We start from the raw sequence: 25,878 nt of genomic DNA, 5'->3' as shown, positions 1-25,878 counted from the left end.
TCATGGCTTAATCCCCATTGCCATCTGCTGGGTGCAACTATCCTATCCAGCTCCTTGTTCATGGTAGAGAAAGTTAGTCATGAAACTGGCCATGATACCTATGTTCTGCGCCCATGGTTGCAGGCAGTAATGCTTCTGAACACTAGTGGCTGGAAACCACAGGACGGTAGAGTGTTTCTGTGCCTGGATTCTGCTTGTTGGTTTCCTAGAGGCTTCTGGTTGGTCACTATAAGAGCAGGATGCTGTCAGGGATTGGACTCAAGAGGGCGAGATGGAGGAGGAATGGTGGAGGTCACCCCACCTTGTCATGACACTGCAGGAGAAAGGGAATGCAGCCTTGATTTACAGCAGGGGTTTGAGGGGTCTGAAGGACATCACAGCTCGGAGATAGATGAGGAGAAGAGTTGGGCAGTGTTAGAAGAGGGTGGGGACACAGAGGCAGGGCAGCCAGCTGACACGTTGTCACTGGAGAGTATTTCTGATCCCCCCCTCCCAGAACTCTGCATTCGTTAAGAGTTCAGGAACAACGGTATCAGAGACATTTGGCCACAAGTGGCCACCATAAGGGCAGATGCTGTTGCTAGGAAGGAGGGAGAAGGAGTCAGTTGGAGCAACGCCATTTCCAGGGCTAGCTGCGTTCTTTTGTCTCTCGCTATTACGATTGAATAAACTCATTAAAAAAGGATTCTACCTTGTTTTCTCTGCTCTTGCTGCAACCGGGGGAGGGGGGAGGAATAGTTTCCTGAAGCCTTGACAGATGCTGAACTAGATGAGCCATTGGCCTGATCCAGCAAGCTCTTACGTAGGACTAGACAGAGCAAACCTAGTACAGATCAGTTATCCAGGAGACAATGACATAGTATGCTGCTATTACGCTTGCAGAACAGCTGTTGGCATCCGGTGCCTGCTCAGCCCAGAAGGGGAGAAGAAAATACCAAAATGGTATAAAAATGAGAGATACATACCAGCATCTTTGGAAACACCAGCAAAACCGCCAACCAGGGGCTGTGGTGGTGACAACTTCCACACATGCTGTCCACAGATGGAGGGAGCCAATGAACCCTCCGCAGTAGATCTCGCTGTGAACTGATTGGGGTTTGGGGTCCTTATGGCTCTGTGGTCTTCATGGCAGTGGGCTGAAAGGGCAATGACCTGGTGTGGCAGCAGCTTGTTTCAAGGAGCCACCACCCAAAATACCCTTTATTGGTTACCATACCATCTCTTCCTATTTAGAGGAAGGTTTCTGAAGCAGATAAGAATAGACAGCAAGGAGACTTTGGCTGCAGTCCTATGCATGCCTACCTGAGATTAACTCCTAATGAACTCAATGGTCTTTTCTTCCAAGCAGACACACATAGGTGTGGGGCTACCTTTGAAGGTGACCCAGAAACTACAACTAATCCAGAATGTGGCAGCTAGGCTGGTGACTGGGAGTGGCCACTGAGACCACATAACACTGATCTTGAAAGATTTACATTGGCTCCTAGTACGTTTCCAAGCATAATTCAAAGTGTTGGTGCTGACCTTTAAAGCCCTAAACAGCCTTGGCCCAGTATACCTGAAGGAGCGTCTTCATCCCCATCGTTCAGCCTGGACACTGAGGTCCAGTGCCGAGGGCCTTATGGAGGTTACAGGGAACCAGGCAGAGGGCCTTCTCGGTAGTGGTGCCCACCCTGTGAAACACCCTCCCACCAGACGTCAAGGAAATAAACAGCTATCTGACTTTTGGAAGACATCTGTTTAGGGAAGTTTTTAATGTTTGATGTTTCATTGTATTTTTAATATTTTGTTGGAAGCCTCCCAGAGTGGCTGGGAAAACCCAGCCAGATGGGCAGGGTATAAATATTATTATTATTATTATTATTATTATTATTATTATTGGTTTGCATTGTACAATCTCTTCCCTCCTCAGCAACCCCCCATTCCCACAATAACTGCATTTAACAGATCAAGAAAAGTTTTATGCTAAAATACAACTTCGTGCTAACACACACTTTCTGTCTTGGGAGGCAACTCACCACTGTTCTCTGACTGTTACATTCTTCCATGGAAATAATGATTCTGCCTTTGCTCTCAGCGGATGCTTTGTCTATGACAATTCTGTTCTGCTTTGCACGTCAGGGGAGCCCGGTTCTTTTTTGGTATAAATTAGCTGGGCAAATGTAGATAAACATCTGCTTTATCTCACCTCATAAATTACCAACTTGACTGTAAATGCAGTGGAATGCAAATGTTCCCCATTATTGTTATTATTGGGGGTCTAATCTGCCATGTTTACATGGAAAGCAAAGGGAAGAATCCATCCCATTCTTTTAGTGAAGGAAGCAAAGGACTGGTAAAATCTTCCATCAGCCAGCAAATATTTATCGCCTTAACATGGGCACCTGCAGAGGGATACTGAATCACGCACAGTTGTGTGGGTACAGCCATAGTTTTTAATAGTATCTTCTGGTCTGCTTGAGAGTAGGATGTGATGGAAATGTACCCTTTAGGGGGCATTTCAGCAGTTCAGTATATTGCCCAAATCCCTTCTTCCACACAGTTATTAAAAGCAGAGCCCCCTTCCCTTGCATCAAAGGGATGATATTATTTCTGGTTCTCAGAGTTGGGTGGGAGGGAATGACACAAATCCTAGCCTAAGGCTGTATTTTTTCCTCTATCCCCTTTTCTCTCACTTATGCCGGTTTTTTAAAAAAACATAAAAAAAGCTTCGTGAAATTTAAAGCCTATCGACAAGAAATAAAATGCGTTCTATTTGCTAAAGATTATTTCCTAATACTGTGGATTCATAAGTTTCTAAAACAAGCATGACTTGGCCATGCATGTGTCTCTCACTGAATGGAGCAATCATTCTCTGCATCTCTACTGAGCAATGAATCCCACCATGTCCCACTGTGTTCAATGAGACCTGGGTTAATGTGTGCAGAATTTCAGCCTTAGGCTGCAGTTCTAACCCTACTTATCTGGAAGTAAGTCCTGTTAAATTAACCAGGATTTCCTTCAGGTAGATATGATTGGGACTGCGTCGCTAATCAATTGCTCAGTAACATTTAAACAAGCACAGGAAGCCACTTGGCTCTATTAGGGAAACTGCAAAAATCCAGTCAGGCAATGCTGTTATAGGTATTTTTGCATTGTTTATTTGTGTAACTGATGTTTATTAAGGTATTTCCCAAATCCAGAATCTGTTTAATAGCCTGGGTAGAAATAGAGGAGGCATCACAGGGAGTGGGGTGGTGCTTGGTGTCTAAACCACTGAGCCTCTTGGGCTTGCTGATCAGAAGGTCGGCGGTTCGAATCCGCGCAATGGGGTGAGCTCCCATTGCTCTGTCCCAGCTCTTGCCAACCTAGCAGTTTGAAAGCACACCAGTGTACGTAGATAAATAGGTGTCGCTGCGGCGGGAAGGTAAATGTCATTTCCGTGCACTCTGGCTTCCATCATGGTGTTCCGTTGCACCAGAAGCAGTTTAGTAATGTTGGTCACATGACCCAGAAAGCTGTCTGTGGACAAAGGCCAGCTCCCTCAGCCTGAAAAACAAGATGAGTGCCACACCCCATAGTCGCCTTTGGCTGGACTTAACCATCCAGGAGTCCTTTTACCATTGCAGTTTTAGTAAGGAAAGAATGAAATATATGTGATTTTGCTTGCCAAATTATGAATGAATGTGAGACAACTCAAATGGGACCATCCAGGGTGTTGATTTCTCTGAATCTCTAGACTTCCCACCATCCCCCTCCATGGGTCTTTTTGTCAACATTTTCAATTGCATATTGTTTCATAATCCATATTTTGTATCTGTCCATATTGTCCATAGTGATTGTTACATTACAAGTGTTATTAAAATCCGGCTAATGTTTTCATCTGCTTACAGTGGTCTACTAAATAACTTATAATTTTTTCCCGTTCTTTCCTAAAGTTTTGTCTTCTTGGCTTCTGAGTTTTCTGGTCAGTTTTGCCATTTCAGCTTAGTCCATCAGCTTGGTTTGCCATTCCTCTCTAGTAGGGACTTTGCCTTCTTTTCATCTCTGGGCTAGTAGCATCTGTGTGGCTTTTGTCGCATACATAAAGAGTCTGTTCTGCTCCTCTGGAATATCACTACCTACAATTCCTATTAAGAAAGCTTCTGAGTTTTTTTTAAAAAATAAAAGTTATTTTAAACACTTTTTTCAATTCATTATATATCATTTCCCAGAATGCTTTCATTACTTTACACAACCACGACATATGGTAAAAGGTACCTTCTTTTTCTTTACATTTCCAGCAGGTATTTTTACTTGTCTTATACATTTTTGCTAAATGATTTGAAATTCTTGACCTGTTGCACCCTGAAAGAAAACTGTATGAAAATGATGTACAGGTGGTACGGTATTTGACTCCTAGTAAGTTAGCAAGAATGTTGTGTTCCAATGTAAATGACAAATGTTTCAGGGCAATGGACACACAGCTCCTGGAATGGGGAGGCAGATAGAGCCTTTAATGTGCAAATTGAAAGACTCTTGCATCCCTTTATGGGGGAGATCCAGGTAAGGAAGGGGAGAAATTTGATCTTGAAGAGGCTTTTTTCACAAAGTGGCATATAAATTTTGTTAGAAATTTAAATTACATTTGATAAAAAGTTTTTCAAAAATTTGTAAAATCACATAAAATGTGTATGTTTAGATGTGTATGATGAATTTTCACAATGACTTCTTAAAAATAAATCATACACCGATGCAGAAATGTGGAGAAGACACATTTTTCTCAAGACAGGAAAAGAAATTGATTTCTCCAGCCCTAGATCCACTGCATCTTTAAATTTGCTCCTTTAATAAGTCATTGATTGTCATCATAATTCCTCCCTTTTGTCACACATCTTGTCTGTCAAGAGTAAACCGCAGATCCCAGGACCTGTGGGGAGGGGGAAGGAGAAGGGAGGGAAGGATTCATCTAGAGTTCATCTGATAATAGTTCCCTCTGCCTAACTCCCTGAACAAAACGATTTATTTCTGTATTTGTTTTTGCCATTGGCCATAACAAACTAAAATCTGAAAACACAATATGTATATATAGTAACGGGAAACTGAAAATAGTTAAAAATCCTATTTCCAGTGCAGAGAACCCTGAACATATCCTCAAGGGGTTGACCCACATGACAATCAAAGGCATGGCTTTCATTACATTTTCTGTCTCGTTTGGCCAGAGCAAAAGTCAAGGAAGCTCTTGTTTATATAGAATGGTTGTTTTGGAGAGAGAGAGAGAGAGAGAGAGAGAGAGAGAGAGAGAGAGAGAGAGAGAGAGAGAGGGAGGGAGAGAGAAACCGCAACTGACCTATACACAAGTTCTGAAACGACAAAGAGGCTCTTTTGACCAAAAATATGGAGCACACTGTTGCTAAACTCTTTGATTCTGAGAAGCGCAGTCTGTGGGGCTTATCAATAATTGCTGCAGAGATGTTAATGAATCCAACAATGCGAGCAGAAAGGAAGAACTTCTGGATGTACATGTCAGATATATTAACACCGCACGCCTCAACCTACAGCATCGCTCAGAATCAGCATGTGAAAGCCTTCTGAGCATGCAATCCACAGATTGCTCCATTGGCAACAGCATCATTTTTGTTAGAGCAACAGGTGAAGGTGGAAGCGGAAACTTTTTGACATACATATGCAACATTTCTCTCTCTCTCTTTTCCCCCGAAACATGATTTATTCACATATTTACACCTGGATTTAGATGGAGCGAGTCCAGATCTTACAACATGGTCACCTCAAGAGGAGCTTGTTTACAGCGGTGCAGCGTTCTGACATTCATCAATGTCTTTGGTTTGGGGGGGGTCTCCCCCTCCAACTTAGAACAGCAGTATTGGATTAGGACCAGGTGGCTCCGGGTTCAAATCTCTGTCAGCTTTGAAGCTCACTGGGTGACCTTGGGCCTGTCATGATTTCTCAGTCCAGTATACCTCAAAGGGTTGTTCTTGCTTTAAACTAGGTGGAAGGGAATGTTAGACTTGGGCCCACCCAACATCTGTTGTTGATACTGCGCCACACTTTGACCAGCGTGATCGGAGAGTGTGCACGGTTCCAGCAGAATCCTCCAGCAGAACACCAGTTTTCCTGTTTTCCAGTAAGTCAGCCTTTTACAAAGATCCCAGTTAAGAAAACTCCTTTCACACTCAGTTCAGTTTAGAGTATAAAGTGTTTCTTGTCTCTTGGCACAAGCAGAGGTGGAGGAAGCCGCTTGGGCGCCTGGGGCTGCATGCCCAGGGGCGGGGCGAGCCACCCATAGGGATGAAGCACACCACGGGGCCTCCAGAGTCTGCCTGCCTCCTCCCACTCAGCCACCCTACAGCTGGGAAGGGAGGCAGTGGGTGGACCATTTGGGAAGCATGGAGCCTGTGTGCGCCCAAGCCACAACGTCTCTCCCAGGTGAGATGTGTGGCTCAGGCATGCTGCAGGCCCCACGATGAGTGCTGCCCGGCATTTTGTCACACACCCCCTCAGTGGTGACACCCAGGGCGGCCCAGACCCACCGCACCCCCCTTCCTCTGCCCCTGGGCATAAGCAAACTAGCTACAAAAACTTTTAAGACATGCTGGTACATAGCAAACTAATTTACTATAATACAGTTCTTCTGGTCTTAAGAAGTAAATCTTGTAAAGATACAAGTATTCAGAGAAATCCACTAGCATTTTACTATGCCATCTCATCATGAACCACATACCATGCAACTTTCAGCTTCACCACGGATACTTTGCACTCAGTGAATACCTCACACTCCTGCCAACACTGCTGAATTGCAGCCTTGGCTTTTTAACGACCTCTGCACATTCCTTAGAGAAAGAGAATGTAGCCATGCTCCAAAAGTTTAGGCTTGGACTGTTTCAAAGTCACCAAGCACAGCTGACATGCTAACTCAAAACAGAATCCAGACACAGAGGATGGGCTGCTCAAGACATGGCCTACTTAGTGCAATTTCACCCATATTTTTTCCATATTACACCAACAGGGATGAGCTACGAAGTCTGCCTGCAGTGGAAAGAATGTAATATAAAAGTCTCTCCGTCCCCTCACTACTGTTTTGAATGTTTGCAAACCTGAGCAATAAAACAGTGTGTTCAAAATCACTAATACAGAACCTTAAATGGATACGTTCATTTTACAGTAGTCTCTTTTCTGAAGGACTGTAGAGGACGTAAGATTAATACGGGAAAGATAGAGGCATTTCTCAGGGGACAGCTAGAAACAACACTAGAAAAATAATAATATTTTAAAAATGCTGAAATGCTAATATGGTGTAACCAAAAGCAACCTTAGCATTGGCCAAAAGAATAATGTCATGCTGAATATGAACATCCCTTTCCCTTCTTGTAAGTTCAACTTGAGCAAAAGAGAACCAAATAAAAGAAAGTTACCTTACAAATGCTCCTGTGGACCTTATCATAAGGTCAGCTTACAGATCACACAGAATGTCAGGTTACCTGGAAGAAATGCACAGACAGCCCAACACTCGGAGTTACCAATTTATATCCCGAAGCTGCCTTTTATCCATGAGTCAGAAGAAACCTTTTCAGCATTCATGCAAAGCGTCACTTTCATATATTATGCAACACAGAAAGAAGAAGCAAGAGAATAAAGTAATGGAAGATGCCAAAATAATAATAATAATGGACTGAACCTTCCACTCCAGTTTCAGTTAAGAGAATGCTGATCCTTAGGTCTAGAGTAACTTGCTTTCAACAAACCCTCTGAAGTCCATATATTACAGGAGTGGGGAACCTCAGGTGAAGAGTCCAAACATAACCCGTCAAACCTTTCTTTTCAATCCTACTCCCCAGGCCACAACAAGAAAGGATACAAAAGGAGGCGAAGGGGCAACAATCAGAGGTTAAAGTCTCAGGGCAAGAAAGATACTCCCGAGAAGGAAAAGGTGTGGATGCTGGAGGAAGAAGGAAAGTAAAGGTAAAGGACCCCTGACAGTTAAGTCCAGTCACGAACGACTCTGGGGTTGCAGCCCTCATCTCGCTTTATTGGCCAAAGGAGCCGGCGTACAGATTCTGGGTCATGTGGCCAGCATGACTAAGCCGCTTCTGGTGAAACCAGAGCAGCGCTCGAAAACGCCATTTACCTTCCCGCCGGAGCGGTACCTTTTTATCTACTTGCACTTTGTTGTGCTTTTGAACTGCTAGGCTGGCAGGAGCTGGGACAGAGCAACGGGAGGAGCTCACCCCATTGCGGGGCTTCGAACCGCAGACCTTCTGATCGGCAACCCTTAGGCTCAGTGGTTTAGACCAGTGTTTCCCAACCTTGTGCCCCCAGATGTTTTCGGACTACAATTCCCATCATTCCTGACCACTGGTCTTGCTAGCTAGGGATGATGGGAGTTGTAGTCCCAAAACATCTGGAGGCACAAGGTTGGGAAACACTGGTTTAGACCACAGCGCCACCCGCATCCCTGAAGAAGGAAGAGTGACAACTAAATGTTTTAGGAGGCCCCGAAAAGAGTACAGTGGTGTCAGTAGGCAGTCAATGTACATGTGGCGATGTCAACTTTTAATTACTGTATTTTATTTTAGAGTGGAATGGTCTCCCTTAGGAGGTAGTGGACTCTCCTTCATTGGAGGTTTTTATGCAGAGGCTGGATGGCCATCTGTTTTAGATGCTTTAGTTGAAATTTCTGCATTGCAGGGGATTGGAGTAGGTGAACCTTGCGGTCCCTTCCAACTCTACAGCTCTATGATTTAGAGCATTTGTACTCACTCTTCAGCCAAAAAGCCTCACAGAGAGGCTTATACACAATCAGTAAAAGCAAGACAGTTCCTGCCTCCTGGGTTACATTCTTTTTTAAAACAAAAACCAAACAAACACAGGACACACAAGGGGAAAAGGATAGGGAGGGAAGAGGAAAAACTCAGGCACCAATTCTTAAACTATTATTCTTATTTTTAAGAAAGAAAGGATACAAGGGTTTGGGGAACAAATATCACAGCTGGAGAGAGACCTGTTGGAATGTAATACAGAAGTGTTGTCTAAAATGTATAAAATATTATTGGAATGGGAGACAAAGGATGAGCAAGTAAAATCCTCAGTGATACCTTGGGCAATAGATATCGGTCATAATATAAATATGGAAGCACAGGAATGATTGTTGAATACGGATATAAAATTTATAGCATGTTATGGTTTAAGAGAAAATGATATGAAAATTGATATATCAATACCAGTAAACCGGCAAAAATGCAGAAGTCTAAATCAAACAAGTGTTGGAAATGTAATGTGGTGGTCTTGTAGTAAGGTTAAAGCTTCTGAGAAATGATATACAATGGATTTAAAAGGGTGTTTAAAATAACTTTTATTTTTTAAAAAAAACAGAAGCTTTTCTTTTGCGACAAAACTACCTAAATTGTATAGAAATTTATTTATGCATGCTACTACAGCATCAAGAATGTTACTTGCCCAAAAGTGGATAGAAGCAGAAGTCTCAGCAAAGGAAGATTAGATACAAAAACTTATGGAATATGCAGAAATGGCAAAACTTACTGGAAGAGTAAGAAATCAAGATAACAAACTGTTTATAAAAGAATGGAAATGGCTTATTGAATATTTACAGATAAATTGTAACAACATTAACAGGTTTATTGTAATAACCTGCAGCTTTATAAAGAATATACATTCACAATAGGTAATTAAACGAGCCAAGTTAAATGAATTTGGATATGCAGAAGGCATTAAAAAATAAATTTAAGGAACCGCAGAAAGAGAGGGAAGGAAGTCAAATTTTGAAATGTTAAATTGATTGTAAAATTAATGAAATGTATAAACTTGAAAACTATAAATAAAAACTAAAGAAGAAGAAGAAGAAGAAGAAGAAGAAGAAGAAGAAGAAGAAGAAGAAGAAGAAGAAGAAGAAGAAGAAGACCAGATAGCACATTTCAGGAGTAGGATGTGCTTGGTGGTACTGGGCTTTTGGCAAAGCTGGTGGAATAAGCACTGCCTCATATCTCCCCCACTTAGGCCAGATGGCATTGGAACAAGAGGAAGCCTGATGGAGGTGGCAGCAGAGCTGGTGGGAGTCAGCCCTGCTTCCCATCTCTCGCTACTTTTTTAAACAATCCTTTTCCTTTAATTTTTTTTAATTTAGAATTTTTATTTTCCTTTCAAATTACAAAACTAATGCAAAACATAAAAAACATAATTCAAACAAGAATATAACAAATGATAATAAAAAATATAATTGAAAGTCCCAATTACCACCCTACCCCCCCACCACCTTCTGTTGACTTCCAGCCCTTTCTATATTGTGCTTTACATTTCTCTGTTCTATGGTATACCTGTATATAAGGTAAAGGTAAAGGTAAAGGGACCCCTGACCATTAGGTCCAGTCGTGACCGACTGGGGTTGCGCACTCACCTCGCATTATTGGCCGAGGGAGCCAGCGTATAGCTTCCAGGTCATGTGGCCAGCATGACAAAGCCGCTTCTGGCAAACCAGAGCAGCACATGGAAACACCGTTTACCTTCCCACTGTAGCGGTTCCTATTTATCTACTTGCATTTTGACGTGCTTTCGAACTGCTACGGTAGGTTGGAAGGAGCTGGGACCAAGCAACGGGAGCTCACTCCATCACAGGGATTCGAACCGCCGACCTTCTGATCAGCAAGCCCTAGGCTCAGTGGTTTAACCACAGTGCCACCTGGGTGCCATACCTGTATATATATTTTACCATTTATTTTTATTATTATTTTTGGGCCTTTCCATAGCTGCCAAGTTATCCCTTTTTTAAAGGGAAATTCCATTATGCTGAATAGGCTTCCTTGCGAGAAAAGGGAAAACTTGGCAGCTATGGACCTTTCACATGTCTGCTATAAGGTCAGCTTTTTTCTACAAAATGCACTATATATTCCTTAAACATATTCCAATCTTTGTCTACTTTTGGAACAGATAATCCCTTGATTCGCCGTGCCCCCCCCCCCCGGCCAAGTTCTGGTATGCTATCAATTTAGTTTGCCAAACATTCTTACTTGGTACTCTCTCACTTTTCCAATTCTTTGTGATAAGGAGTCTGGCGGCTACAGTTGCATACAGATGTCTGCTGCTTAGGTGCATCGATTGTGGAGGTGAAGGGTTTGGACTCCCTGCTGGACACACCACATTCGCAAACACGTTGCGCAATAAAACCATCATTTGCAAGGTGCCTGAAATTTTTTAAGAAGTTCTGGGATTTGAAGTCACAGGATTAAATGGCCAGCTTCCCGAGAGGTGGCAACTCTCCATTTCCAGTTCAAGGAGCAAAATCTTCCTCTCTCTTTTTGCCTGTGGCATTTTTTAGGCTGCTTTCTCCAATGCAAGGTTTGCTGAACAAAGCCTGCCTGCCTCGGTAGGTTAAAGTCTGCATATAAAAATGGTCTTCTTGCTTGTTTTTTCGACACAATTGGAGGGAGGCAAAAGTCTGACCCCCCTGATATTTGGATGCTGAGGTAGAGACTTGGAAAAAAATTAGTTGAGAGACTTAGAGAATTAGTAAGTTTGCCTCCTTCAGTTTCTGCAGACAGAGCCCAGCTGCTGTGAAGCGGACAGCATAAAGTGTGCTGCGGGTGGTACTTTGGGGCAAGTATTTCAGAATCGGGTCAGACTGATTATTTTTTTCTTTGGACGGCTTCAGGAGAGAAAAGTTATTTTCAGTTTATTTGTGCATTTATAAAAGTATTTCTGTACCTTATCGTAAAATAGCAGGGCAGTGAACAAAAGTAAAACTCCATTAAAAGTAATGACCGCTCCACACATCAATGGGGGGGCGACTTTTGCATGGACGCACGCAGCCCCCTGGTCCCAGAGGTAACTCCCTGGCAGTTCGGGGCTGGCATCACCTTCCCAGGTAGGGGGGAACAGTGGGGCGCTAAGAGGCAGGGGGGGCTTTGGTGATGTAAATAAGTATCAGACTTTGAAAATATGGTATCACTGGGTCGAGCTCATCATTTTTGTTGAATTAATTGAACTAAACAATTTTCATTGGATTTTGAATAAATGTGCAATTAATCACTACTGTCTTTTTATATACTTTATTGAAGTATATAACTTATACTTTGTACCCAGTATAAAGGTAAAATAAGCTGTGAAAAGAATAGTCACTGTAAGATACACCCATGGGGGGGGGAGAAAACTTAAAACGTTGTTATTCTACTTATCCTAAACTTAACCTAATACAGTGTTTATAAAAAAAATTAACTAGAAGCTAATTTGTTACTGATACTGCCTTGAATTTCATTGTGTTATTATCTCCCTTAATGGGTCATGCAAACCACTATTCTGAATAATGTTTTTTTATAGAGTATGGTAGGGGGCACTGAGGATGAGTTTATGGAATTAGAGGGGCATGGCCTGAACATTTTTGGGAACCTCTGTTGGAGAGACAAGCAAAGATTAAATTAGCTCTGCGGAACACTTGCAGGCCAAGCCCTGGGACTTTCCTGGATTTACGGTATATAAAGAGGAAAGCATCTCTCACCCTGTGGCCACTGTCTCTTGTGTGCAGAGCCAAATGTCTCTTGATAATAGGCAGACATCTAAAATTAAGATTGCCTTTGAGTCCAATTCTGCTCCTTCATGTGCTGCCTCTAGCTCTTAAGGCTACTTTTGCCTTATCTGCTGCCTAAACGAGAAACAGGACTGAGCAAAGTAGCTCCTTCATCATCTTGTTTCATGGCCACAGAATTACTTTGCTCTGCCCAAGAGGTTAAATGAGCTATAATCTTATCGCTACACTAGGGGCTCCTTTTTTTTTAAGAAACTGCCAGTCAATTCGTATGGTGCCATTGCCCAGCCTCTTTTGCTGAGTATGCTCAGGGCATGTGCTGGGATGGGACTGACCTACCGGTAGGCAGGTAGCTGATTAATAGCCCAGAAGCGTTGGCTGAGTGAGAGCTAAGGCTTAGGAAGACAGCTGGGAATCTCTGTAATGGGAATGAATGGGAGCTTGATAACACCTCTTCACTGGAGGAGAGGGGGTGGACTTTCTCCCCCCCCCCCCCCGTGTGTGTGTGTGTGTGAGAGAGAGAGAGAGAGAGAGAGAGAGAGAGAGAGAGAGAGAGAGAGAGAGAGAAGCAGCAGCAGCAATCTGTCACATTTTTGGAAGAGGGAGACTAAGGTCTCAACCACATCTTACATTTAAAGCACAGCTCCACCCCTAAGACACCTGAGAACAGCAGATGCACACTAAAACGATCATGATGTTATAAGAATTTTAAGGTCTCAAACATAGAATAAATATTCATAAATGCACACACATCTAAATATATGAACCATGTGTCTGAAATAGTATGGGAGAGCAATCCTGAAACCATTTTGGCTCTCCCAGTGATCTCAAATATTCCTCTGCAGTAAGGGAGGCAAATGGGGAAAGCCTTCCCATTGTCTTTTTGCTTGCAAATCCTGTCTCCAGGGAGTATTTGTTTATAAATAGGGTGAGTCTGTGACCTGGATCCAGGAACTAAAGTATTAACCATCACAAAAGAATGGCCAGACTGCCCAGGTAATGCAATCAGTGACCATTATCAGGTATCCTGGCAGGCAGGATTTCTGCTGTAGACCACCTCCTTCTGTAATGTATGTATGATGGGGTTTTTTTGGGGGGGGGTTATTGGGCTACAGGATGGGCAATTTCAAAAGTCTATATAAGGGCTTGTGCACCATTGTTCAGGGTTCTCCTCCCTCCTGTGTGTGATGAGTGGAGACCCTGTTGGAACATTTCTTTTAATATAGATCAGGCTTACTAGCCGCTTTGCTTCTCCAATATACTCTGGTTGGCCTCTGTTATTTTCTCCTACCAATAGGGAACCCACTTAAGGCCTCTGGAATACCCCATAAGGGAAAGGGAATAGTTTTTCTTATAACAGTGATAACAGCCACCCTGCAAGGAAGGCCAGCCATACTTCCATAATATTGCAGAAGAGGGACAGCATCTTAGACCACCTAAGCAAATCCTTCAGCTTAGGCTCCACTGCTTCACAATCATTTTGCAGCAGCTCCAGTTAGAGGTGCCAGCATTTGGTACTGCCTAAGCTTCCGTGGAGGACACGGGTGGCGCTGTGGCCTAAACCACAGAGCTTGCCGATCAGAAGGTCAGTGGTTTGAATCCCCGCGACGGGGTGAGCTCCTGTTGCTTGGTCCCTGCTCCTGCCAACCTAGCAGTTTGAAAGCACATCAAAGTGCAAGAAGACAAATAGGCAGGAAGGTAAATGGTGTTTCCATGCGCTGCTCTGGTTCGCCAGAAGCAGCTTAGTCATGCTGGCTACATGACCCGGAAGCTGTACGCTGGCTCCCTCAGCCAGTAAAGTGAGATGAGCACTGCAACCTGAGTCGTTCGCTACTGGACCTAACGGTCAGGGGTCCCTTTACCTTTAAGCTCTTTGTAGGAGCAGGAGGTCTATGTCAAAGTGGATCAACCCCTTTGTTCCTGGAAGAGGACAGCCAACGCTTTTGGCAATTTTAATCAAACAAGATACCTTGCCACAGCTTTTCAGCTGTGAAAAGCACCGGCATTTGAGGGCAGAGGGAGGCGCTAGATAATGAGAGAACATGGGAACAATGCCGTGTAGGGAGGTGGGGGGAAGGAGCAGAGTGTCCAAACCAGTCATGAAAAGCAATAGAAAAAGTTATTAAGCTGGCCAACATCTCTTCCCTTTCTAGTCTGGATCTTGGCAATAAATCAAGAGCTGACAATGTCCTAATTAGCCCTCATCATAGAAGGCTATAAAGTCTGATTCCAAACCAGCTGAAGAGTTGCTGAACACTCTTTAGGGGAGCTCCAAGCTGCTCTGCTGTTATCAGTTTTCCAGAAGGGGAAGAAAAGACATACATTGAGCAGGATGGTTGAAGATTCATTTAAGCTCTCCATTCCTCTCTCTTTCTCTCAGCAAAAGGCATGAAGGAAATCATCCTGCTAATTAGCAATGGCTGCACGAGGCGTGAGGAGAACAAGGGGAGGGAGGGTACTCTGGACAGAAGTTATGTGAAACAAGCAATATTTGCAAAAGCTGGTAAGTAATTAGATTTACAGTTCATGCACTGTTGGGCTCACTTCAACAGCAAAGTGCCATCTTTGTTTTGCAGACACAGATTAGGCTAAATTAGAGAGCATAAATCAGGTGCTTTGAACCGCAACTCCTACCAGTCCCAACCAACAAACGCATGCTAGAGGCCATCATCTCACTGGGGTGTCTAAATGCTTCGCCTAGACATGTTTCTGGGTGCTGGTTTCCAGGGGTGTGTGGTCAGCTCTGTGAGCATCCCAAATAATGAACTGAACTAGGGTGATTTGAGGCAGATTCTCACATTCTTGGTTTGTGCATTACCAAGGCATGCCAAGGTGAATTAGGAAGTGCCCAGTCTCCCAAGTAGCTCTGTTGCCTCAGTTTCCATAACAACAACAACAACAACAACAACAACAACAACAACAACAACAACAACAACAAATGTACAGCTTCCTTCTCACCCTGAGAAATGGAACCTACTTGGCCAGGGAAGTGCTCAAAATTTGTGGGGTAAGTGGGTTTACAAGAGAAGGGAGTGGTAGAGAGGTTGGATAATATTTTGTTACCAGAGAAGAATGGAAGATCAAGTTGATGGACTATGCTGAAATGGAAATATTGACCAGAAAAATCAGGAACCAGGAAGACCAAAACTTTAATAAAGAATGGGGAAATTTTATAATTTACCTTGGAGACCACCGTAAAGAGTTAAAATCATTAGCAGGATTGTAACAACACTTGTAATGTAACAAGAACTAGAATGGAAATAGAAAAATTTGGATTATTATAAAAAAGATGAAGGAGAAAAGATTTAACAATGAGACCCATGGAGGGGGAGGAGGGAAGTCCAAAGATTCATGGGAATCTTGGTTTTTTGGAATGTGTTGTGGTATGATTGAAATCAGGGGTCAGCAAACTTTTTCAGCGGGGGGCCGGTCCACTGTCCCTCAGACCTTGTGGGGGACCGGACTATATTTTGGAGAAAATAATGAACGAATTCCTATGCCCCACAAATAACCCAGAGATGCATTTTAAATAAAAGTACACATTCTACTCATGTAAAAAACCAGGCAGGTCCCACAAATAACCCAGAGGTGCATTTTAAATAAAAGGGCACATTCTACTCATGTAAAAACACGCTGATTCCCGGACCATCTGTGGGCCGGATTTAGAAGGCGATTGGGCCGGATCTGGCCCCCGGGCCTTAGTCTGCCTACCCATGAATGAAATTGTTAATATGTAAAATCAAATTTAAAAAATTGAGGGGGGTAAATAGAATATTTTATTTTGATGGACAGGTCTACCATTTAATCAAAGGGTTATTTCTCCGGTGTACTCCAGAAACAGTGATTTGGGGGATGAATCAACTTATGTCTTATCCTATGTCATCATTTTCCTCAGAGTTTTGACTGTGAGACCAGGACAAAAGTGGTGAAGTTATACTATTGGGGTGGCCTGCTTCTAGCACAGTCATTGTGCTTCCTAAGAAAAAAACTTTGAATCTTCTTTCGGGTATTTCCAGGGAGTGGGGGGGGGGGAGAGAGAAAAGTGACAACTTTTCCACTTTCTTACAACAAAGGTAAAATCACTGCACATGATAGTCTCTGAACCTAATTTTCTGAATCTCAGCAGGTTACTTACCAGGGACAACTCCCTCATTCTCCCCCCACCCCAATTTTCAAACTGATTGCCAACAGAAAGACTAAGGAAGGGAAGGGAATTTTTATTTTCCCACCCAAAATGGTAAAGTCAGTCTTTGAAGAAGACCTGCTACACCTTCCTTTTTGAAATTTGGCACACTTTCTTTCAGAAGGAGTAACAATGCCTACAATTTTCATTCAATCCCAGCAGAAAATGACAAAGTTAGATGCTTTTTTTCTTTTAAATACATTTTAAAGGTTCCCTGCTCAAACTCACCTAGATGGATCTCCCTGAAATTTGCCAGGTTTAATCCACTCTATAGGGACTTGATTGCCTGCAAATTTCATCCACTTATGCAAAAGGGGAACCAATGTTATACCTATTTTAGTTTTCCCATTATAATGGGGGAGAAACAGGGCTTTGGATTTAACAGATCAGATCCCTGAATAGCAAATCAAACAGGAATTATACAGAGCAGGTCTGAAGCAGATCTGGCTACAGATGCAAGGCAACTTTTGTGGCTGCTGCACATCTCTGATGAATACTCGTTTACATAAAGATATCTGTGTACATAGGGCTCTACAGATTAACAAACAGAAGAACAAGAAAAAGGACAATATATGAGTCCAGCATCCAGTTTCATTTCCTGCAACAGTCAGCCAGAAGCCCCGGGAAGCCCACAAGCAGGCCTTGAGGGCAATTGCCCTCTTCTGTGGCTTCTTAACAACTGGTATTCAGAGATAGACTGCTTCTGAGGATGGAGGTTCCATTTGGCCCTCTTGCCTAATAGCCATTGATGGACCTCTCCTCCTGCTGCAGGAGTTGCTTTATTTATTATATTACCGGTAATATCCCACCCTACCTCCCAAATGAGCCCAGGGTGGCCAATGCACAAGGAATAAAATAAAGCATATAAAAACAATTCCCGTGAAGATGAAGACTGGGAAAGAGCTCAATATATCTGCTGCGTTGGGTTGTTGTGGTTTCTTTTATGTGCCATGACTAGGTCCTTCAGCAATTTCCCTCCAATCTTTGGCTAATATGTATTTTTCTCGCCCTCTTTGTCCTCCGTTCCTGAAATTGCTTCCACTCCCCTGGTTATTTTTTTGTTTATGCCCCACATCTGCCAAATTATCACTTAGCGAATAGGTCCTTTCACAGAGAAATTGGTCTCCATAACAATATACATTTCCTGTGCACGGGTGCATAAAATTACTAAAAGAGAGAAAAGGATCAGAGACAATTAGGAATGGTGAGATAATCTATTTTCCAGAACAAAGCACATCTTCCAAATCAAATACCCTCATTTGGTTTTTTTAAAAATTGCATCTCTGTAGTGTATGATGAACAAAAATGTATTAGTTAACGGTTACACTGTGGTCCCTTTTCACACTCCAGGTAAAACTTACTCAGTGAGCTTGAGCCCATCAAAACCATCCCCTCTGTGCTGTAAATTTCACTTGTATAACATTTGCGCAAAAGAGATGTGCAAAATATCTCACCCACCCAAAATACAGAAGCAATTTCAAGAGATTGTAAATAAAGACTTTTTGGAAAAGAAAGGATCTGAAAATAGAAGGAGAAAAGTGAGCAATTCACTGTGGACTCCAACTAACAAATACAAGTATTTAATGTATTTGTGAAATGTAAAATGCTAATTTCCCTGCTGACAGCACCCAGGAGCAATTTGACAATAAACGAATCGGCAATATAAACATGTATAAAAACAATTTCAAATCCATTACAGATACTGACAGCAATAAAGGGGAAAAAATGCACTTAAAGGGCTTGGAAGAAAAGAAGGTATTCAACAGGCATGGAAAAGGCACTGGAGATGGTTTCTGTCTAATATGTAACAGGACTATACTGCCTTTGTCTCAGACCACACCTGAAGTACTGTGCAGAGCCGTCTTTCCCATAGGGCTTTGTGGTGCATTGCGCCAGGGCGCCGGCCTCTAAGGGGGCCCCAGCAAGTGGGGGAGATGCGCGGCTTCGCCGGCAGCCTCCCTTTTCCCTGCACACCCACCAGCTGCGCCCCACCAACCAAATGGCTGACGGGCATGTAGCTTGCCTCCCAAGCCTCCGTGGGAGGAGAGCAATCCCCGGAGAGGCTTAGGATGGAAGCTGCACCCCGCCAACTACCGGTATATGGCTGGCGGGCATGTAGCTTCCTTCCCAAGCCTCGGCGGGAGGAGAGTGATCCCCGCCGAGGCTTAGGCTGCGCTCTCCTCCTGTGGAGGCTTGGGAGGGAAGCTGCATATCTGTAGCTTCCCTCCCAAGCCTCTGCGGGGATCGCTCTCCCGCAGCGGCATGGGGGAGATTTGCACGCCCTGATGGCTGGCAGTGTGCAGCTTCCCCCCCATGGTAATTTGGGGGCGCTGGGCGGATATTTGCACCCCAGTGCCGCATCTGCTAAATATGACCCTGGTACTGTGTCCAGTTCTGGGTGCCACAATTTATGGAGGATATTGATGAGATGGAATGTGTGCAGAGGAGGGTGATTAAGATGATTAAGGGTCTGGAAACCAAGCCTTATGAGGAATGATTGAGGGAATTGGATATGTTTAGCCTGGAAAAGAGGAGACTGAGGGGAGATATGATGGCTATCTTCAACTATCTAAATGGCTGCCTTGTGGAGGTTGTTTTCTCCTGCTCTGGAAGCTAGGATCTGAACCAATGGCTTCAAGTTACAAGAAAGAAGATTCTGTAAACATCAGGAAGAACTTTCTGACAGTAAGAGCTGTTCGACAGTGGAACGCTCTCCCTTGGGAGGTGGTGGACTCTCCTTCCTTGGAGTTTTTAAGCATGGTTGGATGGCCATCTACTCATGGATGCTTAGCTGAGATTCCTGCATTGCAGAGACTTGAACTAGAGGACCCTGGGGTTGCTTCCAACTCTACAATTCTATGACAGGTGCCACCACACTGGTGCTATTTTTCTAGGAAAAAGAGGTACCAAAACTCATCATGAATGCTTCCCTTGTTCTTTTATCATGGCAGCATTGCCCATCTGAGAAGGGCTGGAACTGAGGTCTGGTGAGTTCCGGAAAGGGCCAGTTCCTGTATCTTATAGAATAAACCTCCCAATGAGATGGTACCCATGTTCCCTTTCCCTCTTAGGTTCCTGGCTCAGTCACTGCCATGCCCTTCTCTGTCTGGAAATCAAAGCACCAGGCAGCTGACCATTGAGTGCCTTTGTTTCCCAGCCAGAAAAAGGGAGACAGTTGCACAGAGATAATCAAACTGTGGTTTGCATTCAGGCAGTACTTGGCCTTGCACTGGATTTATTTTTTGTCTGTTGATACATCAGTCTATCATATCTATCTATCTATCTATCTATCTATCTATCTATCTATCATCTCTCTCTCTCTCTCTCTCTCTCTCTCTCTCTCTCTCTCTCTCTCTCTCTCTCTATCTCTCTATCTCTCTATCTCTCTATCTCTATCTCTCTATCATCTATCATCTATCTATCTATCTATCTATCATCTATCTATCTATCTCTATCCAGTGTTTAGGGGTATTCTAAAATATGTTTAGGGGTATTCTCATTTTGACTCAAGAAAATCACCATTTTATAGTTGGAAAAAATTTGGGGGGTGAAATTGGAAAAAAATTGGAAAAAAATAAATACAGTAAATGGACAAAAGTACAAAGATTCAGAAAATGTTTAGGGGAATGTGTACCCCTGCGTCCCCCCAGAAAAAGCTCTATCTAATCTATCTATCTATCTATCTATCTATCTATCTATCTATCTATCTATCTATCTATCACGAAGAGTCAGACATGACTAAACAACTAAACAACAAATCTATCATCTATATCTATCATCTATCTATCTATCTATCTATCTATCTATCTATCTATCTATATCTATCTATCATCTATCTAGCCATGGTTCAAATGTTGAATACATTTAGACCAGGACCAGATAATCAAAATGATAATAAGATCCTGACAGCGGGTTAGCAATGTTTTGGTTTGGTTTGGGTTTTTTGGGAGGAGGGTTTGAGAACCATTGTATTAGCAGAAGCAATTAGGCAAACGTGCATTCAATTTGCTGGAAGGTTAAAGGTAGACATTAACACAGAAGTCATCTTGCAGCAGTGTGGTTCAAATTTGAGTCCCCCCCCCCAAAAAAAAATCCTGTTTGCATGTCGCCTCTGTTAAACACTCCCTTTTGCACTATGCCAAAGATTCTTTGCAATGGAGCTCTGATAGCATAGTGAAGGAGGAAGCATCCTGACTTGCTTCTGATGGAAGGGAAATTCTCTTCCCCCCCCCTTCATTTCTGCCTCGGGACTGCCAGCAGCAACTCTAGCAGCAATGTAATCACACTGCTTTCATCATCTCCAAATACTTTTGGGATCCCTCCCAGTAATCTATGATTTTGCATCCCATTATTCCCATTGCCCCTAGTCTCCATGTCATGTTAAAGAAAAGTTAGACAATTCCCCACTTACCACAATTTTTTGGATGACATTTTTGATTAACATTTTGCTTGCTTCTTGCCAGTTCTGATTAGGGTTTGGGTTTTTTTTCTTTTTCTTTTTTAGATTTCTTTTGCTAACTGTACCTTCAGGTACAAAAGAATAAAAAGGCTCATTAGAGTTTGAAATTGTTTGGTGTTTTATTGTTTTCCCTTCATACTCTTATTAATAACGACTTGTCCCAAATGGGTTCTTTTGCTTTAAACACCCCCACACACACCCGCCCCTCCCCAAAGGCTAAATTTTCTGAGTTAATGAAATGCAGTGATAATTAAACTGCATCTATGGAAGCCGTGTTTCAAACTGGGATATGAGTGTTTGCTTTGGGGCAATGATTGGTGTGGGGTTTTTTCTTAGCTTATTTCTGCAAAGTGAGAAGCAAACTTCACTTTCCAGAACTGCAGTGTGAGTTCCATTCAAACATCCAACAACCTCAAGTGGGTTAATAGTGCTGGGGGTGCTCAAATGCTCAGAGATGGCTATAGACCTCTTTGGTCATTTGCCCATGTGCACAATAGACATGTAGAGAAGGTGTAATGAGGATATAAGGACATAAAGAGATCTCTGATGTATCAGACCAATAGCCCATCTAGTCCAGCGTCCTGTTCTTGCAGAGGCCAAGCACTTGCCTGTGGAAAACCTGCAAGCAGGGCTTGAGCCTAAGAGCACTCTTCCCTTCTAATCTAGAAGAGGAGGGATGAGATTGCACCTCTGTCTTTGCTCCCCCCCCAAAACAACACTCAACTTTTCCATATCCACAGCCTTTTGCACATAGAATCCAAAGGGTACCAGCCCCATTAAAACATGTGCATCTTTGAAACCTTTGGGCCAGCAACGATTGGAGTGAAGCTAGTGGTGCAGTCCCACCCCCCCACCCCCAACTCCTTCTCCATGGAAACATCCACTTCTGAAATTAAATGTTGGGTGATTCAGGATGTCAAGGAGCTGTCAGCCGAGCACAGGTCATCCACAGGGCAGGAAAGAACATGAGGCAAGAAAGGTAATTAGCTTTTATTCACAGAATGTAACAACACAGCAGAGTTCCTCTGGTTTGTCTTGATCCAGCTGGAGATGTTGCTGGAACTGACCACTGGCCCTGCCTGCCTCGCTCTCCAGATCCCTCCCAAGCAGACATAGACTATGGAGAGGGGGTGGACTTCTCCTCTGGGCCTGTTTGGGCACGTCGCTTAGCAACGTGCAGAACTCTCCTCAAGTGGGTTGTCAGGGGAGAAGGACAGCAAGCAGGAGTTGGGCAGTGGGGGAAACTTCTGACTCTTCTCTGCCTGAGTCTGTGCCCACACTGCGACTTTCAGCTTCTAGCCCTGTCCTGGAAGGGCCTCCTTCTCCTGACCCCTCTTGGTCACTCAAACGTCCTGCTTCTAGCACCTCCCTTCCCCAGACTGCTCCCTAGTGTTACACCACCACGATCCAAGTCTTCTTCTCCCATCTCCTCTTGGGCAGTTGGCACCCACCACTCTCCCTCATCCTGCCAGTCCCTGACGCAGGGCAACCAAAATGAAGGACTTCTTCACCCAACACATAGTTAAACCATGTGATTTTATCCCACAGGAAGCAGTGATGGCCACCAATGTGGATGGCTTTAAAAGAGGATTAGGCAAATTCATGGCGGACAAGGCTGTCAATGGCTGTTGGAGGCAGCATGCCTCTAAATACCAGTTGCTGGGGATGACAAGTGAGAAGAGTGCTGCTGTTGGGGCTCAGGTCTTGCTTGTGGCCTTCCTTTGGGCATCTGATTGGCCACTGAGAGAACAGGATGCTGGACAAGATGGGTCTTTGGCCTGATCCAGCATAGCTATTTTTATGTTCTTAATGTACATGCAGGGATGAGGTTGAAGACTTTTTTTGTATATTGTGCAAAGGGAGATCTCTAATAGATGCATGAGATGGAAAGAACTGGCTGATTTCCGAAAGCAAGGATGTGTGAGATTCTGTGAGTGGTGAAACTCATTAGTCTTTTTGAAATTTTTGTTTGCTTCCCCTGAAATTCCTCAGAGGTACCACTTAAGCAGAACCTTCAAAATTCACTTCTGCTCCCTCATGATTCAACCATGAAAATGTCCAGAAAGAACTCTGTGTTGGTATATTGCCCAAAATTTCATGACTCTACTCCTGAGATATTCTGGATTAATGGCGTTGCAAATGGATTTCTTTCTTTATTTTTCCTTCTCTTTTGAAGCAATTAACATGGAAATGAGTGCTAAACTTCCACTAGAGTCCACTAGATTTCTGAAAATAACTTTTAGATCACGTGAAAGCTCAAATATAATGCAGATATTAGCAGGAAGCGGTTGGGGGAGTGGAATAAGTTGCCATGTGCATGCGGCCTATGTTTTATGTCTTAACCACACCTCAATTTGGTCTGCTGCTTTCCCCCAGGGAAACCCAATCTTTAGCACTGAATCAGAACAAATGGCAATTAGGTTTTCTGTGGATTCCGATTTAGCATGAAAGAGTGGGTTTTCCAGCAAAGGCAAAACTGCCAGAACCCATGCTTTCTAGGCATGGGGAAAGTGCAAGTGTGGACAAGGCAAGAGTTGGTGCATTGAAATTAATGAACAGGGCTAAGTTAAGTTCATTAATTTCAATAAGTCAACTCTGAATAATGCTTCGTTGAATGCCACCCATTAGCCCCTGCCTGCTCTTGAATTAAATTCAACTCCTCTGTGGAAATTTTTGTTAGAAAGTAATCTAGTCATCATGATGGAAGAGGTCAAAGTCTGTGTCTCTTTCTGAGCCCACTTTGGTCCCTCCCAGCAGAGCTCAGATGGGCCTCCTGATTGATAGTGACTATTGTGGTAATTGCTACTGGGATGTTGGCTGAAGGCAGGGTTTCAACATGTACCGTGTCACTTCGGTCAGACCTCCAATTCTCTCTGGCAGAGATAAATGCAGCCCAGCTTAGAAGGCTGATGGCTTTACTGACAGGAAAATGCAGAGGGCGAGACACGAAGTCCCACCTCCCCATCATGTCCTCTGCCTGTGTTTTTGTTTTCTTTGAAGGCAGCAGCTGGTAAAACAGACTCGGATGCACACAGCATTGCTAGATGGAAAAAGAAGCCAAGGGGCTAGAGAGGCTCATCATAAAAAGAATCTGAAAGTTTTGCAAAACAATTTGGACTGATGGATAGTTACATTTTGTAATGATGCTCCTGGGTTTTACTTTCGTAAACAGTTGTTTAGTATCTCTTTTCAAGGGAGCCCCATAGGGTCTACATTATTATTATTATTATTATTATTATTATTATTATTATTATTACAATTAATTTATCAATCACCTTTTAAACTGCCATCTCAAGGCAATTTACACACAAGGTAATTAAAAACAATTAAAAATGCAAAGCAACAAAAACATCCCAAACCATAACCATATCAATAAAATGCTCACATTTTCTTCCTGCTTCAGCAAAACACCTGAAGGATGTAGTCCATTGGAGCAGTCAAGTACAACATTCCTTGTTTCCCTAGAATGGACACAGACAGGGGAGTGTTATTCCAGCCAATGAAAAGTTTCCTGTTCCACCTAGTCTAGAGCATCCTCCCCCTGCATGTGACCCTTGCAGACCCCACAAAAGGTCCAGTCACTGAGCCATCTCTCTCTCTTTTGCCTCTCTCTTCCATTTTGGCCACTGCTCCTGATGCATCTGATGCTGTCTGCTGGCTCTCTGCCAGCAGCACATGATGCAAGCCACACTATACCTGCAACTACAAGCTAAAGCCTGCCTTCAGGGATCATAATGTGAACTGAATGTGAGTAAACTTTTCATTACTTATAAGGAAGACTCTTGTGTCTTTATTCTTTTAGGAGGGAATCAAAGGGGTCTTAGCAGGAATATACTGCAATCTGAGCATGCCAGATTAGATTGCTTAACTAAAGAGATTCAAACGAATCTGCAACTAGCTTCTCACTGTGAAAAGGGGAATAAGCTCTGCTATATGTAACTCACAAGTGTGAGTGAGGAAGGATAATATTTAATCAATATATCCTTTCCTACTATCCACAACATTCCCACATCACCGTCCTGCAAGAGCCAAGCTTCCAAACCACAATTTGTTGTACAGCCTGAATAGTTCAGTTGGTTAGTGTGATGCTGATAGTGCCAAGATTGAAGGATTGATCCCTGTTGGAACAGATGATCCTCAAGGTCTCTTCCAACTCTATGATTCTTGCTGTCCCTGCTCCTGCCAGTTCTAAAATCTAAAACCACAAGACTGTCAATCACCTCTGTCTTCTGCTTTCCCATTGGAACCAATGTAAATTTTTGCCCCAAGCTCGTTCCTACGATCCACTGTTCAAAGAAAAGAGAGCTGTATTTTACTTCCGCCATAAACATAATTACCTGCTGTAGCCTGTGGAGCTCAATAGGGATCTTGAGAAACTGGCTGAGACCTAGACAATTTGACAGTTGGCCGTGTGTTTTGCTCAGAGTTAATACAGCATTGATATGGAGTGGAGTTTTGTTGTTGTTCATTCTGGAAACTTCCGCTAGAGCTTGCTTGTTATTTTAGGGCTTGCAACAACCTCCAAGGGAAAAGCCCATGAGCAATTTCATGTGGAGCTTTACATGTTTATATAAGCCAAATGGCCCATCCGTTCACCGAATCTTGCAGCCAGTTACATATTCTTTTGAGCAGAGTAGAAATCTGATCTGGATTTGATATAACTCCCCCTTGCTCAGAGCAGATGTCAGAGTCCCAAATTTTCCACATAGGCTCTCACCTAATAAGAAT

The 25,878-nt window shown here is 43.2% G+C and overlaps 1 long non-coding RNA gene across 1 annotated transcript; it reads right to left on the bottom strand.

Annotated features, from left to right (window-relative positions):
• Nucleotides 1–10,996: 10,996 nt before the first annotated feature.
• LOC148683519 (uncharacterized) lies at nucleotides 10,997–25,440 on the bottom strand. The gene is made up of 4 exons (XR_015947019.1): nucleotides 25,371–25,440; nucleotides 24,536–24,611; nucleotides 21,103–21,215; nucleotides 10,997–11,114 (listed from the first exon to the last, which is right to left on the bottom strand). It is a non-coding gene; the product is annotated as an uncharacterized LOC148683519 (long non-coding RNA).
• Between the last annotated feature and the right edge of the window lie 438 nt (nucleotides 25,441–25,878).

This window comes from Zootoca vivipara, chromosome 14 (assembly GCF_965207765.1).
Source record: "Zootoca vivipara chromosome 14, rZooViv2.hap1.1, whole genome shotgun sequence".
NCBI lineage: Eukaryota > Metazoa > Chordata > Lepidosauria > Squamata > Lacertidae > Zootoca > Zootoca vivipara.
Note: the sequence above shows the minus strand (reverse complement) of the source record. Positions and strands in the feature narration are given on the sequence as shown.